The sequence below is a fragment of the Solanum pennellii genome, chromosome 11 (assembly GCF_001406875.1).
Source record: "Solanum pennellii chromosome 11, SPENNV200".
In the NCBI taxonomy this organism is placed as follows: domain Eukaryota; kingdom Viridiplantae; phylum Streptophyta; class Magnoliopsida; order Solanales; family Solanaceae; genus Solanum; species Solanum pennellii.
This window is the reverse complement of record NC_028647.1, coordinates 32379083-32397160: the sequence shown is the minus strand read 5'-3', so window position 1 is coordinate 32397160 and position 18078 is coordinate 32379083. Positions and strand designations below refer to the sequence as shown.

At 36.2% G+C, this 18078-nt stretch overlaps 1 long non-coding RNA gene across 7 annotated transcripts; it reads right to left on the bottom strand.

Moving 5' to 3' along the window:
* Positions 1 to 5367: 5367 nt before the first annotated feature.
* LOC107003366 lies at positions 5368 to 12286 on the bottom strand. 7 transcript variants are annotated; one of them, XR_001454643.2, is made up of 5 exons: positions 12082 to 12286; positions 9215 to 10966; positions 7798 to 9116; positions 5896 to 7296; positions 5368 to 5688 (listed from the first exon to the last, which is right to left on the bottom strand). It is a non-coding gene; the product is annotated as an uncharacterized LOC107003366 (long non-coding RNA). The 7 variants fall into 7 exon arrangements; XR_003575019.1 differs by having other exon boundaries at positions 5896 to 6015; XR_001454644.2 differs by having other exon boundaries at positions 5896 to 7870; positions 8255 to 9116.
* Between the last annotated feature and the right edge of the window lie 5792 nt (positions 12287 to 18078).

Genomic DNA, 18078 nt, shown 5'->3' with positions numbered 1-18078 from the left:
TGTGCCGAAAGATGAGAGGTCAAAGTTAGATGCCAAGACAAGGCAATGCATCTTCATTGGATATGGCCTAGATGAATTTGGTTACAGGCTATATGATCCAATTGAAAAGAAACTTGTGAGAAGCCGTGATATTATTTTCATGGAGAATCAAACAATTGAAGATATTGACAAAGCGGAGAAGGTAGAATCTTCAAATTTTGATGGTATAGTTCATCATGATGAAGTTCCTCACACAAGTGTGCATGATGTTGTTGGGTTTGATAATCATGGTGACGCCCAGAATCATGTATCGAATCAACATGTTGATGTTGATAATAACAATGATATTGTTATTGATGATCCTGTTGCTCATGAAGTTGTGGACGAATCAAATATTCCGCTTCGGAGGTCCACAAGACAGCGGTTTCCTTCCTCCCGTTATTCACCCAATGAGTATGTGTTACTCACTGACGGGGGAGAACCTGAATGTTATGAGGAGGCCATGGAAGATGAGCACAAGAATCAATGGATTGAAGCCATGCAAGACGAGATGAAGTCTTTGCATGAGAACCACACTTATGAGTTGGTAAAATTGCCCAAGGGCATGAGAGCTTTGAAGAACAAGTGGGTGTTCAAAGTTAAAGTTGAAGAACACAACTTGAAGCCCAGGTACAAAGCTAGATTGGTTGTTAAGGGATTCGGTCAAAGGAAAGGTATTGACTTTGACGAAATATTTTCTCCTGTTGTGAAAATGTCCTCGATTCGCACAGTTCTAGGTTTGGCTGCTAGTCTTAATTTAGAGATTGAGCAGATGGATGTGAAGACGGCTTTCCTTCACGGTGACCTAGAAGAAGAGATTTATATGGAACAACCTGAGGGCTTCAAAGTAGATGGTAAAGAAAATTTTGTATGCAAACTTAAAAAGAGTCTCTATGGCCTAAAACAAGCTCCCAGACAGTGGTACAAAAAGTTTGAATCTGTTATGGGGGAGCAAGGCTATAAGAAGACTTCTTCAGATCATTGCGTATTTGTACAAAAATTTTCTGACAAAGATTTTATCATCCTTTTGTTGTATGTGGATGATATGTTGATTGTGGGCAAGAATACTTCCAAGATTGACGAGCTGAAGAAAGAGTTGTGTAAGTCTTTTTCTATGAAAGACTTGGGTCATGCCAAGCAAATTTTGGGCATGAGAATTACTCGTCTTAGAGATAAAAGGAAGATTTATTTGTCCCAGAAGAAGTACATTGAACGCGTACTGGAGCGCTTCAATATGAAGAATGCTAAGCCTGTTAGTATACCTCTTGCTGGTCATATGAAGTTGAGCAAGAAGATGTGTCCTACAGCTAGGGAGGAAAAAGAGAACATGGCCAAAGTTCCATATTCCTCCGTTGTCGGAAGTCTAATGTATGCAATGGTGTGCACTAGACCTGATATTGCTCACGCAGTTGGTGTTGTCAGTAGATTTCTCGAAAATCCGGGAAAAGAGCATTGGGAAGCTGTGAAATGGATACTCAGGTATCTTAGAGGAAGCTCAGATGAATGCTTGTGTTTTGGAGCATCAAATCCAATCTTGAAAGGCTATACAGATTCTGATATGGCAGGTGACCTTGATAACAGAAAATCCACTACTGGATATTTGTTTACTTTTTCAGGGGGAGCTATATCATGGCAGTCAAAGTTGCAGAAGTGTGTTGCACTATCTACAACTGAAGCTGAGTATATTGCGGCTACTGAAGCCGGCAAGGAGATGATATGGCTAAAGCGATTTCTTCAAGAGCTTGGTTTGAATCAGTTGGAGTATATTGTCTATTGTGACAACCAGAGTGCAATAGACTTGAGCAAGAACTCCATGTACCATGCAAGAACAAAACACATTGACGTCACATATCATTGGATTCGTGAGAAAGTGGAGAATGAATCATTTCACGTCTAAAAGATTCACACAAGTGAAAATCCTGCAGATATGCTGACCAAGATGATACCAAAAGACAAGTTCGAGTTATGCAAAGAACTTGTGGGTATGAGCTATCACTAAAGAAGTTGAAGATACCTTCTTCCAGTAAATGGGACTGGAGGGGGAGATTTGTTGAATCCATCCCATTGTTTTAGTCAACTTTAGCTATTCAATTGGTACAAGCAATTGTTAAAAAGGAATAGTAATTGGAGTTGAAAAGAAAAGATTTGGTAGTTGGCAAATTGGTAAGATTTGCAACCATTTTTGACTTTGCTATATTTACCTATGTCATTAGTGACATAAGCATGGTTTTATCCTTCTATAAATAGAGCATTCTTGCTCATTTGTAGAACACACCAAGTTAGAGAGAAAAACCATTTTGAGAGCAAAGTGAGGTATTCCATAGACTATACAAGAAAATAGTCTGTGAAGAAAAATAGAGTGTGAGCGATATTTTAGTAAGAGGGAAACCAAAAGAGTGTTGTTCCTTTTGGGTGTGTAGTAGTCACTTTGAGTATTGTATTCGTGACTACACATTGTAAAATTCCTTACTATAGTAATATCAATTGCTCCTCTTAGTCCGTGGTTTTTTCCCTTATTCAGAAGGGTTTCCACGTAAAATTCTTGGTGTCGTTGTTTTCCCATTTTTCCATTACTTTTACCATATATATTTTTGTGCTTGTCCGCGTTTTCCCAACAGATGTGAATCATATCTTTACTAATGGTTATTTTGCAGCCCATATATGGAAATTCATCGCAGGCCTCTGGGGAATTACTACCGGTGAACACATCTAAAGCCTCTTTTGCTGAACTTGGGGACTGTTCAACATCGAAACGAGATTCACAAAAACATCACCCAAGCCCTTCCCATAGTAGTGTGCTGGAATCTATGGAAAACAGGTGCTCAGTAAAGTATGGAGGGAAGAAATCTAATAGCTCTAGAGTCAAATACATGATCCTAAAAGATATGCTACACATCTTAAACTCCAATTATTCAGACATTCAATGGCCCGCTAAATGTACAGAGGTCTTTGACAAAGTTGAAAACTGCAGGCATGTCATTGAAATGATCACTGTCTCCTGGAAGCCACCTCCTATAAACAGGTACAAGCTCAACACTGATGGGAGCGCGTTGCATAATCCAGGCAAGATTGGTGGGAGGGGGGGTATATTGAGAGATAATCGAGGCAATTTGATCTATGCTTTCGCACTACCTCTAGGGGAAGGAACCAATAATCAAGCTGAGATACAAGCTGCCAGCTACGGTTTGTATTGGTGCATCTAACATGGCTATAACAACATCATTTTGGTAGTGGATTCCGAACTCCTCACAAAATGGCTTCAACAGACTACAACAACACCTTGGAAACTTCAAACACACATTCAAGAACTGCAGACACTTGCTAATTAGTGTGAAGTTTTCAAGTGTGTTCATGTTTACAGGGAGGCCAATAGTTCCGCTTACTTCATGTTGTCAATCCATTTTTTGTGCCACCTTGACCTTTGCAAAGTTCAAGACTTCAAATGGCTTTCCCTATTTAACTAGGCTTTGTCTTGGTTAGATATAGCTTCTTTGAATAGGTCTTAAGATCCTTAGTTAGTCTCTTTCCTTTTTTAAAGGAAGAGTCTCCCTTATTTATGCATCTCTAGAATTTTGTATTGAGAGGAGTCCTCTCCTTAGGTACATTTTTTTTAGTTTCTTTTCGTGTAAGGGGATGAGTGGAATAGCCTTAGTAGGAAAGTCCACTCAGAACCACCTTAGGTTCGGAGGTAAGGTTTTATGTCCCCCTCCTTGTAATTTTATTTGTTTATCTATGCGAAGGCCTGGGGGTGTTGCTAAGCCCCCCCTGACCCCTCCAAGGGTCGTTCAAATAAAAAAACTAGGCACATGACTATAGTAGAATAATCTTCCCCATTATTAGGAATACTAAACCTATGCATACTAAGGGCTCTTTCATTACTACTGCTCATGTTCTCGTAATTCATGCTACAATTTCGATGAAAATCATACCCAACCTCTGAACATACTTTCTCATAAATATCTCAGCTGAAACAAGATTTAAGGAAAAGAGTATGACTCACTTTAAGCTCAAATGCACGATTCATATGAATATGGGTGCATTCATCTGAAACTGAACACTTCACTTACTCTCTGGCTTCTTTCAAGCCCTTCTGGAGTCTCATGACTTCCTCAAAACTCTTTCTAAGAAAACTCATCTATAAGGATCTTTGAACTCCACTTTTCAACCACCTCTAGTATGATGGGTAATCAAATGAATAAGAGAATACACGAGTTAGAATACATCTGTATGACTTAGCTTTTTTGCACGATAAGAGTATGAAAGAAGGGAAACTTTTCTTAAATGTCTGTAATACCTCATTTACGGAAGTGGGGCCCTCACAACCATAAACAAGAGCCTACATGACACGACTTCATAGACACCCTAGGACACTTAAACTTTGTGCTCTGTTACAAAGTTTGTCACGATCCGAGCCTACGCCCTGGACATGACCGACACTCGAAGACCATTGCTGGTCCCCAAGCGAACCCTCATCATGGCTGACTAGAAGTGGAAGACTTACTTAAGCATACAAAGCTTGAAAAGTGAAATCTCATTGATTTTAGCTACTTTTAGCAAAAGTGTTGCTAAAATAGCAACAATTAATAAAAATGTCAAACATATTACACTATTAGAATTTAGTTGTTTGCCCGATTTTAAAATTGGTCAAATGGAGTTCCCCGATGACGTTCCAACTACTTTTGAGTAGTCGGTAGACTGAGCGTCGGAAAATACTTGTCGTCTACCATAGTCACTATATATAAATTTAAACCTTACCATTAAAGTACTACAACATTTTATGCTTTTAGCCAAATCTGTTAAGTGTGGCCTAAACTAGCATAAAGTGTGACATTTGATAAAAGGCTACACTTTTTTATTTTAGGCAACACTTTTTTAGGGTGACCTAAAAAGGTGTAACCATTGACTTTAGGCTACACTTTTCAGGTGTTGTCAAAGTAGCTACACTTAAAAAGCATGGCCAATGAGGTACAAAGGCCACGCTTTGTCGCGTATCATTCACAACACGTCACTTTAATAATACTAGACTTCCAAGCGTGGCCTTGGCTTTATTATTTGTCACACTTTAAAAGAGTAGCCTTTTGTACCTCTCTTGTAACAACACTTTCAAGTGCAACCTTTTCTTATGTTCATGCTACATTTATAATTAATAGGGTTTAAGGTCTACCTTTTGTACCTCTCTTGTAACAACACTTTCAAGTGCAACCTTTTCTTGTGTTCATGCTACATTTATAACTAATAAGCAACAGAGTTTACGTCCATGTAGCCACAATTTTGATGTGTGAAAATGTTGTCACGAATTTCTATAGCCACAATTTCTATTTGAAAAGGAGTAATGTTCATTTACGTCAATACGTTCACCACCTAATTATATATAGTGGGAAGTTGCCCTGTCCAATTAGTTGGTATTTAACAATGTTTTCAACATTAACAATGAGTTGTGTCGAAGTGTTCTTCATAGAGTTCAGCAAATGGAAAATACTTCTTCAAGAAGATAAAGGTTGACATATAGGAGCAACACCAAAAAATGATGAAAATGTCGTCAGATGTTAAAGTGGACGTGTTGCAGCTGTCATTTTCTTGTGAGAGCAGGCACTCCCATGTTTCCAGCAGCCAACAGTTATTAAATGCAAAAGAAGAAGTGCATATTCAAACGGGGTATGTGAAGGTGTCCTGCATATATAAGAGTAACAGATACGACATCAATATGGTGATGTAATTATCTTTGGAAAAGCAAAACATGGCTAGAGAAAATAATGGGCCGAAAAAACATGAATATGACTGAAAACAAAGCCACAACTAACTCACATACCCACCACAAATGTCTACAAGCATCTATAATTAAGAACCACTAACAACTAGTTGGGAGGCCCAACATACCTATTAGTAATATAACGAAGAAGAGAACCCCAAAATTATAAAATCCGGAAAGAGCGGAGCATACAATCATAAGGTGATCACTCGACCACTTGGAATAAGGACTTGTGTGTACCTAATAACCTGCAGGCATGAATGATGTGTCCCCAAATAAATTGAGACATCAGTCCAAGATAATGTATTGATAAAGCAAAAAAAAAATAGTAACTAAGACGGTATCATGGATTGACAACTGCAAATACAGATAAGGTTTAAAGATAATATAACCATGCTTACCAACTCAAGAATCTATGAATAGCTGATCTGATATCATAAAGAACTGTAAATAATCGAGTCAAGACTCAAAGTTAACCCGAAAGTACTGACCTTCTCGTGTCGTAGACCTTAAACCATGACTAATGGATAGCTAAGTGATCGAGCAATCCTAGTGGGCGAGTTAAACAAGTCTCTTGCAAGTCTCAAAGTATACCAACACAACAATACAAATAAGCGAGGAGTGTCCAAGGTACCAATATAAAATTTTAGATATACCAGCAGGAAATAGGAGTACCAAGTACAAGTTTATACAAAAACTTTAGTTGGTTAGCACATAAATAGCCCTACCACAAAGTCAAGAGCCCAAATCGTAGACTAAACAATGCATCAAGTACCTTAGCTTACACGCGAGTAGATACAACCTTTAACACAAATATATTTCTTTGTAATTTCCAATAGCTTCATCATGTTGATATGAATCTATATTAACAGCTAAGGTAATAACAGGTTGTGCAAATTAGACTTTATCCTCCAAATAACAAATCTGAGCAGCCCACCCTCTCGTGTTGTAACTTAATTGAATAGGTACAGATTAGAAAAGGACTTCATCAACTTCATGAAAGTTGTAGATATATTTCTCGGGGTTACAACGAGTCCAGAACCACCACAAAATATGTTTTGCACAAAAAGTTATCGTGAAAAAAATAAAAATAGAATATAGGGGATTTTCTAAGATGGGAGTTGGACAGAACATTCCTGTCTCGTGTCCCCTATGTCTATATATAACAGCAAAATCAGATTATAAAATAAGAATAAGGGTTGTAGAGATATGTGTCACCTTTCCGAAACATATTTTCATAAATTCAAATATAGATCTACAAAAGGAGCTATACAAAAATCACTAAACACTGCACATATCAGAAAGTATGTTTTTGTTACTTTTAATCCAAGCGTGGCAACAAAACTCCAATAACTATTTATGATTCTCTTCATTCCAACGACGACAATCGAACCCTTCTTTAAACTCAAATCTCTACTATGACCGCTTCACGAATTACATGACTGCCAAGACCATCATATAACCTTTCGAAGTAAAACTGATATCTCAAGCTTATGTGATAGAGTCGACAATGTACATGAAAATGATACCTACATATACAAGACAATAACACATCGTGTTAACTACAAATACTAAGATCTTGTGCATATTAAAACATGGTGTCAATTTCAAAAAGCTAATAACACTTACCAATTTGTCAATAGAGTAAGATGGTCTGTCTAACTCATTCACTCCACTTAAAATTTACAATAAAATTATAATTCTCCCATCAAGTGGTGTTGCTTCATATAACGACCAAAAGAATTCAAAAATTGTTGAAATAAATATTGAGAAAGATGGATGGTACTTCACAAGATGTATCTGTTAACTTTTCAAGTAATAACAAATATTTCCAAGCAAATCTTGAAAAACTTACTCTTTGATAACAAGCTAGAACTGATAACTAAAACCATAAGGAATCATGCTAAAAGGAAAATTTTCAGGAATCAAATTTATAGAATCACTAATTAATTAAAGAGACTAAAATTTCTTCATTAAATTAACATCAACTAGAGAAAACCTCAACAAAAATCCACATGGCATAAACATACCTGAAAACTTGATGGGCAATGAATAGAACATTCGTCGTTTTTCCCATTCAAGGAGAAGCATAAAAATTGTATGCTGGGATGGTAAGAAGAGTGAAAGGAACAATCATTCATCTCGTACATTTAGCAACAAAAACTGAACACTAAACAGTCAAAAAAATGTTAAAATATCACGAGCAACTTGAGCAATTAAAATATAAATTGATTGTTCTATCAAACAAGAAAATCATGAGCAGAAATGGTGCTTCCGCAATATACTTCTGGTAAAAAGTATATCCTTAATCTGCTTCTTTGACTTCTCATCAACACACTTCTTTTAAAAAGAAACAAGTGTTTTCGTAATACACGGACGAATTGTGTAGATTTGTGAATGTGACCTCCACCTTTCACACGGATTCACACGTCTACACCTACAAAACGGTGTCTTCCTAAAAGTATAATAGGTTCACAAGCCCTGTACCTGAGAATCTCTGGCTGTACTAACTAGATAGCTACACCATTGATCTTGATCGAACCTTTACCGTGTTTGCAGTGGGTAACTGCTACTGCGGTCTTCTTTCGCCCGAAGCATTGAACATATTCCGCCATTTTGTTGAGATGAGAAGATGAAAATTAGAGTATGTAATTGAAATACTATAGTTACTTGTGCTAGAGTTCTCAAAGACATAATGATCATCACAAAGAAGACATTAGTGATAAAGTCATAAAACACAATTTACGAGCTTCTTAGAGTCAGGTGTACTTTAATAACTCAGTATTTGTATTTCCCATATCAAAGACTAATGTATTTTAACATAAGGAAAGAGATAACAAAAGATGGCAACAACACAAATGACATCTTCAATATAAGAGTTACCAGGAAACTTAGCCATAAATATTAGAACATGTTGTGGACTATAATCAGTTTTTTCATATGAATTCAGTACTATATAATAACGATTGTTACAGGAAGTGACTGCTTATTATTTGGATTACTTTGCTTGTTAATATTCAAAAAGAGATAGTCTTTTCATTCGAATTACGTAGTCACTTCAAAAAAAACAAGGGAGATGGTGTTTAACCATACTGATTTACATACAACTTATACAATACAGTAAGAGCTACCAATAAGTTGTAAGGGGAAGAGAGGGGTTCAGTCATATACTTACACTGTTATGAGAAGGTACTATTTTACGATCACACGAGAGCTTTGAGTCTTTTGAATCTAAAGAGCAAGGATTTGTTGGGGATAGGTAAGCATCATCCATCTTTTTTTGAACCAGACACTGTATTCAAGTGCTTGTCAAGTTTGATGCTTATCCTCATGCTGCCTACCTTGTTTGCTGCATTTGTTGATAATTATGTTAGTTAATTGGGCCTTGAAGTTTCTTTCTTTCTTTTTTTTTGCTTGTACAGAAAAAAATCATTTTTGCTTGCCTACCTTGTTTGCTTCATTTGTTTGAAGGTGTATATCGTCAAGTGTCACTTGCCTTAAATGCTACAAAAGATCTATTTGTGTTCTTAACCTTTATGACAATCAACTCCTATTTTCCATTCAGTTTTTGTACGACACTCGCTTGTGATGGCAAAGACCACAAAGCTTAAGTATCTTTGTAGCACTTGTAGTTGTGGAACCAATAAAACTCGAACTTGGAGCCATGGCTGAAGAAACAATACTTAACTTGTCTCCATTCCCATAACTTTTTGACACACACGAGCTACTCAAATGAACCATATAAGCAGCAGCAACATGAGACATGTCGGTTATCAAAAAAAGGTTCTCTTATTTTGTTAAGGAAAAAAACAGAAATTAGATGCATAACCACCTTTAAAATAACAATAACAAGTGTTGACGCCAGCTCAGGGCCAGCAATCACTAAAACTACATTACTATTTCCATTCCCAAACAATCACTGAAACTACATTACTCGTACACAAACCCGCTTTGTCATATGTTGGATTGGAATGTATCTGAATTCTTTCACCAACAATGTTGATAGGTTTCAAAGTTATGAACTTAAAAGTTTTGGCAACTAATTAAGTGTAAAAGTAAACCTAAGATAAGATACAACTATCTGATGTTTTCAGTCATTTCAAATGGAACCATATTTCTAAATCAATAAATCAGGTCTCAAATAATATTCACTCATTAATGATATTTACTCTCTACATCTATGGCAACAACACAAAAAGTTATTAACAGAAAAACTTCACTTTTCCACCAAAAAGAGTAAATTTCTACAACTTCTATCTGTGTAATATGGAAAAGACATTCCTAAAATGGCAAAGGTACCGTCTATTGATTTGAGTGACATTTGTAGATAGTCGAAGTTAATTTCTTTGATAATGACTTGTATAGAACTGAGTATAAGAGTTGTGACAATACCAGAGCCCATTAAACCACCACCAATAACAGCAACCTTCTATATTTTCCGGTTAATGGTATGTACAGGTACTATTCGTAATTGATTCTGCGGTTTCCCTTCATATTATCTTCTAAAAAATTTAGCCTAAATGTCAAAATAGCCACACCTATGGTTTTGAGAATGTTTTTACCATGCAAACATACAGAGAAAAGAGAACTCCTAGAAGGTCGTTTCAGTCCAAGATGAATTAGCAGCTCCAGATGGCTCATTTTGTTTCTTATACGTTATAAGCATGCTCAATGACCCAGGAATTTATTGAACCAAACTTACCTTTGCTCTTTGCAGTGATTACTAGATGACAAAGTTAGCATAAGGGTCCATATGTATCATTGAACCACTTGGATGACTGAGCAGCTCGGTGATCATTCTCGTGGAGTGCTCTTCTCTTGAATCGAGGATAATTTCTCAGCAACATTACTAGCGTCTTATTGCATGAGAGAGTCAGAAAGTATCCTTGAAGTCTATCAATTAAAATATACATAACACTCTGTAACTTCAATCCCACAAGATGTTGCACCACATTGTTGCTACATGAAATGAAACCTAAAAGCAATTAGACCTATATAGCAACTTCATCTTCACACATTACATAAGCAGAAGAAAAAGAAAACAAGTCTTCTGATAATTGCACTTCATTTGTCAATATCTCGGCAATTATGCAATCTCTGAGTTCTCCACCAGCAGATTCTACGCATGATTGTATCACACATCACCGCATTTTGGGTAGCAATTGCAAAGCAGTTGTTTGCAATTTCATAGAGAAGAGGCTGCAATATGCAGTTAACTTGTGAGGTACTTGTTTCAGGCAAAAACAAAACTTAAACAGAAGCACTGATCAAGCTAATGGAAGAGGCCTGCTACAGGGGAACACCGGACAGCTTATACAGAGAAATGGGACATGAGAGTGATTATTTATATTCGGCAAAAAATACGAATATTGTGGAAATATATAAATTACATTCTCGTAACAATTCAGGAAAGCAATTAAAGAATAAACACTAATTTTGAGGGAATTGTGCATAGCAACAATTTGCAGACATGAAGAATAACCAACAGAAGCTAGTGTAATTTAATTTACTGGAAACAACAAAATTTTTTATTCTGTTATGCCTAAACCTTTGAACCAATATTATATATGTGAACTTTTTCTTTCTTTAAAGCTTTTTCCATCTACATAGATTTATCATTTCATCTCTATTAAGTTTATATCTTATAAAATCACAACACTCATGTTACATTTAATTGGTATCTAACTATTTATAAACAGTAAAAGTTGGTCCGTCAGGGTATACAATCAATGAACTATCCTCTAATCTCAAATTAGAAGGAGCAAGCTACAGGAGCACTCTGTATCAATTAAGCTTTATTCAGGTCAATTTCATATCATTACTAAATAATTTAAGGCAAATTAAAGTTCTTTAGAAATTAGAACTAAATATTCATACTTATCTCAACTCACTTTTATGTATACTTTACTAATAATGTATTTGGCTGTATAGCTAAAATTCATGTGATTTCATCACTTAAAAACATAAAAAATTATGAGTTAAAATTCAAACTCTATCTGGCATGGGAATAGTAAATCATTTCAACAACATATTATAACAGGAAAAGATCAAAAGCAAGAGCTCATAGCACATTTTTTCACAATTAAACTTTGAATAATACAAAATTCAATCAGCAAAAGTATTTTCCACCATTTTCTCTACAAAGTTAAACATTGTTGTTGCAATAAAAGAAGTACCTAAAATACAAATCTCATAAACTTCATCAGTCTCGAGCAGTAAGAGACCCATAAACTGTTTATACTCTTATCAATATTAAAACATGCTAAACTCGTGCATAAATTTCAAAATTCTGTGAGAAGATGTCAAAACATTACCTGAAACAGTCGCATAAGCGAGAAATTGTTCGGTGAGAGAGATTTCAAATGGAGCGAATTCACTCGAGTCTATGATGTAGAGCTGAAGCAAGAAGTAGAAACTGATTTTTTCAAAACCTAATGCCCAGAATTGGTCGAGGTGAGATTTAGAGAAGAGGGAAGTTGACAAATTTAAGTTCTTTCGCGGCTCAACAGTGTTGATAAAAACGTGCTCCTTAGTCCTTAAATTTAGGGGATCTCAATTTTAATAATAATAAGTTGTAAGTTATTTTTTAATAAATATTAAATACTATTTGTAAAAAAAGTAAATATTTCATGACAAATAAAGAGATTATTAGAAGATATTTGACATATTTAGAGTACTATATCTCATAAAAAATAATTTAAAATAAGAATAGTTATATTATCATATGAAAACTAGAAGACATCAATTATATAAAAGTTATAAACAATTTAAGTTTAAGGTCTCGTTTGATTTTTATTTTAAGTCACTAATATGCTTGAGCCGCTCCTATTCTTTCCTTTCTCAATCTTTTTTTCTTTGTATTCACCGCTGTCTTTGTGAATATGGGGAACTGAATATTTTACCCTAAAAATATTATGGAGGGAGTATTTGATTTAGCTGAAAATTTATGAGAATATTTGGACACACTTATAAAATGTTGCTTTTATATTTATAATAATAATAAAATAAAGGACACTTAAAAGCGTAGCAATATATATAATTAACTCTTGCAAATTATTCTATCATTTAGCAACACTTATAATGTGTAATCTATATTACTTAATGGCACATTTTATAGACGTGGCCAAAACTTTGATATTCAAAAGCGTGCCCTTAGATATTTTTGACAAAATTTTGTAGTTTGGTCAAGAATTAGTGTGGTCTTAGACCAAATTTGTTCTAGCGAGCTACTTAAAAACATAAAAATTTGATTGATTGTCAAAATTTCATCAACGCTACATAAATTAGGACAGAAGAAATAATACTATATGAAAATTAGGTCAAAAAATATAAATCGCAATCATTAATAATACTATCAAAATTTAATTCACGTGTCACGAAAATTTAAACAAAATAAGTACTCCTCCTGTTTCAATTTATTCGAGACTTTTTATTTTTCGAGAGTTAAACAATTTAATTTTGACTAGAAATTTGAGAATCAAATCTTCATTTCTTTTAAGTTGAAATTTATATAAGGCGAAATAGTCTGGTGGACCCTTATACTTGTATTACTTTGTATTTGAATCCTTTTACTTATCCCTTTGTCATCTGGACCCTTAAGCTAAATTAAAATGAGACATTTAAGTCCATCCAACCATGTGAGTACACAATCTTTTATATAATTGACATATCATATCCACGTCAGATATATTAATGCCACATCATAATTATTTCATGCTATTTTTACAAATTATTAACCAAAATTATTTATAAAATATAAATAATAACATTTTAATTTATTATTGGCATTTCTAATTCTCCTATTTTCACGATCAAAAGAAAGCCACCATCGGCGGCATCACCATTTTTGCTTGCGTCATCGCCACTTTTATAGGCGAAATCACATATACTTTCTCCCTCACCCGTCTTCATCTCGTTGTACACCATCACTATTTTCCTTTCCTCCTCCAATTTCCACTAAACAACAACCTAAGCCACCTAACAATCATATCTGGCCACCGCACAACCAGATCCGGCCAACCTTTTCGTAATCCAACACTGACTATTATTTTAACACCCCAAACTGCTTACAAATACAATTTCGCACCAACATCTGACATGAAGCTCGTCGAATAGATCCAAAATTCCCATGAAATTTTCTTGGTTTATTGAAATCGGTTGAAAAAGATAATTTTAAGGGATTAGAAGAAGACGATTGCTGTGAAAAATTGAAGATGGAGATATGCAAACTCCTCTCTCCTGCGTACATGCAAATTCCCTTGCCGATCGCCGCCTCGTCGTTCCCATTCTAGCGAAAAAGGCACTAGAGTCTCCTCTCTCCCTCTCACACACCGCAATGAAACCAACACTGTTCTCTCTTTCAACTGATAATCGCTATAAAACCTGATGTCACCAAAGTGTCAATCCAAGATAGGGCTAAGCAAGATGATTATGGAATAGAGAGAAAAAAAGTTTTTACAACGATGGTGGGAGAAAAAAAAGAGTTTGGCAACGATGATTGGAGAAAAAGATGACAAAGGGCTAAGTAGAAGGGTTCAAAATACAAACTGATACAAGTATAAGGGTCCACCAAACCATTTTGCCTTTATATAATTGTAAACCATCTCAAAAGTACTATAAGCCACGATAATTAATAATTCAAAATGTCAAAAATATCTATGAAAATACCTTTTCTCGTGCATTGATGATTTTGTGCATAGGATCATACTTAGTACATGTAGCTTGTACTAACTCATATTTTCTTCCTTTTTCTCAAACATTTTAGGTTCAGGCCATTGAGGAGAGTCGTGGTCATCGAACAAGAAGACTTGGCTTTCTCCTAGTCAATTAGTGAGTCCTCATGAGTTCCAAGGATAGACCCACTCATCAAGCCCTATTAGTTTTGTCTATGTTCTGAGAGAATTGTTCCATTCTCATGTTGAGACTTTCACTGTAGCCTGTATAACATATTGTAATAGACTAAGGGCTATGCCCAAACTATTGTTATTCACTTTATAGATGATTTAATGTGAGACAAAGTACTAGACTAAATTCTTATATGTTGTGTGTTGTTTATGCGAGAGGCATATGCATGCTTCCTATGTAGAGTTCTATGTAAACCTCCTTTTTATATAAGCAAAAGTTTTTAATTTTCCTATATTTCCTTACCTATGATGTGCTATGACGAGAGCTAAGGGCTTGTCTTAGTCCTCGTAGAGGACGCCGCCGCCGGTTACGCCGAGGTGGCACTTGGGGTCGTAACAAACTTTGTATCAAAGCATTAATGTTAAAGTAAATCCTTGGATTGATGTCTTACTAAACCATGTATATGTAGAGTCTTATTCATAATTGTAAAGTGTGACACACTTATGAATGAGAGACTATGTGATGCTTAGGAACTTTCACTCTCTTGTTATTCCTTGGTCTTGGCTAAGAGTTCTAGATCTATTTAGTCCTTTCTTCTAACCTTTTTATTGTGCTTATAGGCAATTAATACAAGGAGGAATAATGCTTGAAGGGCCGGAGAGAAGAATTTGAATGAGGCGGTTCCCCCTAAAGCTCCTCAAAACCCTTAAGTTCCTATTGAAGAAGGGGCTATATCTAAAGTTGAGATAAGGCCGGCCATTCATAGCTTGACTCAAGTGTTGGCTAACCAAGTTTCTAGGGATGAAAGGGTGCAAGTAAACCCCAATGCTAACACCACCTTCAAGGATTAGGGATTTCACAAGGATGAATCCCCCTACTTTCTATGGTTCTAATGTGGAGGAAGACCCACAAGGTTCATTGATGAAGTGTTGAAGGTTGTTGATGCTATGGGTGTTTCTTCTCAAGAAAGGAGGAATTAGCCTCCTACCAACTCAAAGATGTAAATCAAGTGTGGTATGAGCAATGGAAGGATGAGAGGCCGGTTATAGAAGGCCGAGTTACTTGGGGAGCTTTCAAAATGACTTTCCTTGATAGGTTCTTTTCCTTGGAACTAAGTATGAGGAAGATGCAAGAATTCATCAACCTTCATGAAGGGTGTATGGGCGTGAAGGAGTATAGCCTCAAGTTCACTCAACTTTCAAAGCATGATCCTTCTATGGTTGCGGATTCTAGAGCCAAGATGGACAAATTTGTCATGAGAATATCCGATCTTGTGGTTAATGAATGTAGGTCATCTATGTTGATTCCTAGCATGGACATCTATCGTCTTATGGTTCATGCAGAACAAATTGAGAAGCAAAAGCTTAAGCAAGTTGGTAGGGAGTTGAAGAAGGTAAAAACCGAAGATGGGAATTATTCCAATGCTAAGTTTGAGGTACAAGACAAACCAAGGTTCAAAAGAAGGTTTTCCAACCAAGGCCCTTCTAATTATCCAAGGGTCAACAAGAGTAAGGTTCCTAATCCCAAGCCTCAAGAGGGGAAAGGTGGAAGATCTTATGTTAAGAAGCCTCTTTGTGCAAAATGTGATAAGAGACATGATGGTAAGTGCCTAGTTTGCACGATTAATTACTATGGTTGTGGAAAGAGTGGTCACATGAAGAGAGAATACCCTATGATGTAGACTCAAAGAAGTGAAAATGCTCAAGTTCAAGAAAGTTCCCCAAATCCGAATGCTCCTAAGAAGAATCACTTTTATGCTCTCCAATCCTGAAGTGATCAAGAGTGCTCACCAGACGTGGTCACCGGTATGTTAAAATTATTCTCCGCATTGACGTATATGTTTTGTTGGATCCGGTAGCTACATTGCCATTTGTGACCCCTCTTGTACCATGAAATTTGAAATACTACCCGACATATTAGACGAATCTTTTTCGATTTCTACCCTGGTGGGTGATTCTGTGGTGGTTAATAGAGTCTATAAAGGTTGTCATATTTCCTTGCGCAATAGAGTTACATTAATTGACTTGATAGAACTTGATATGCTAGATTTTGATGTTATTTTGGGTATAGATTGGTTGCATGTTTGCTTTCCCTCTATTGATTGTAGGACAAGGATAGTGAAATTTCAATTTCCAAATGAACCCAATTTTGAGTGGAAGGGAGGAAACTCAAATCCTAGGGGTAAGATCATCTCCTGTCTAAAAGCTTCAAAATTAATTTCAAAGGGTTGTCTCTACCACATAATAAGAGTTAGGGATCTTGAATCCCAATAAAGTCGGTATCCATGGTGAGGGAATTTCTGGAGGTATTTCCCAATGACCTTTCCGGAGTTCCTCCAGAACGGGAGATTGACTTCGGCATAGAGTTGTTGCTGGATACACAACCTATTTCAATCCCTCCTTATCGGATGGTCCCGACATAGTTGAAGGAGATAAAGACTCAACTCAAAGATTTGTTAGATAAGGGCTTTATTCAACCAAGCATATCGCCATGGGGTGCTCCAGTATTGTTTGTAAAGAAGAAGGATGGGTCATTGAGAATGTGCATCAACTATCATCAATTAAACAAAGTCACTATAAAGAATAAGTACCCGCTCCCTAGGCTTGACAACTTGTTTAATCAACTCCAAGGAGCGAGTTACTTTTCGAAAATCGACTTGAGGTCGGGTTATCATCAACTTAGGGTGAGAGAAGTTGATGTTCCAAAAACGGCATTAAGAACAAGATATGGTCATTTCGAATTCCTAGTAATGTCATTTGGCTTAACTAATTCCCCGACGGCTTTCATGGATCTCATGAATCGGGTTTTTAGAAAGTATCTTGATTTGTTCGTGATTGTATTTATTGATGAGATTTTGATATACCCAAGGAGTGAGGATGATCATATGGATCATATGAGAATAGTTTTGCAAGTTCTCAAAGATAACCAACTTTTTTGCTAAATTTAGTAAATGTGAATTTTGGTTGAGATCGGTAGCTTTCCTTGGTCACATTGTCTCTAGTGAAGGGGTCGAGGTAGGTCTGAGGAAAGAGGAAGTAGTCAAAAGTTGGCCTAGACCTTTTAGTCCTACCGACATTCGGAGTTTTCTAGGGTTCGCCAGTTGTTATAGGAGGTTTGTTGAGGGATTTTCATCTATCACATCTCCATTAACGACCTTGACCGAAAAGAAGTCCAAGTTCGAATGGTCTGAATCTTGTGAGAAAATCTTCCAATTATTGAAAGATAGACTCCCCTCCACTCCGGTATTTACCTTACCAGAGGGCGCCAATGGGTTTGTGGTTTATTTTGATGCCTCCCGAGTGGTCTAGGATGTGTGGTCATGAAACATGGAAAAGTCATAGCGTATGCCTCTAGACAACTCAAGCCACATGAAAAGAATTATCCAACACATGACCTTGAGCTTGCGGCTGTGGTATTTGCTCTAAAGATTTAGAGACACTATCTATATTGGGTGCATGTTGACGTGT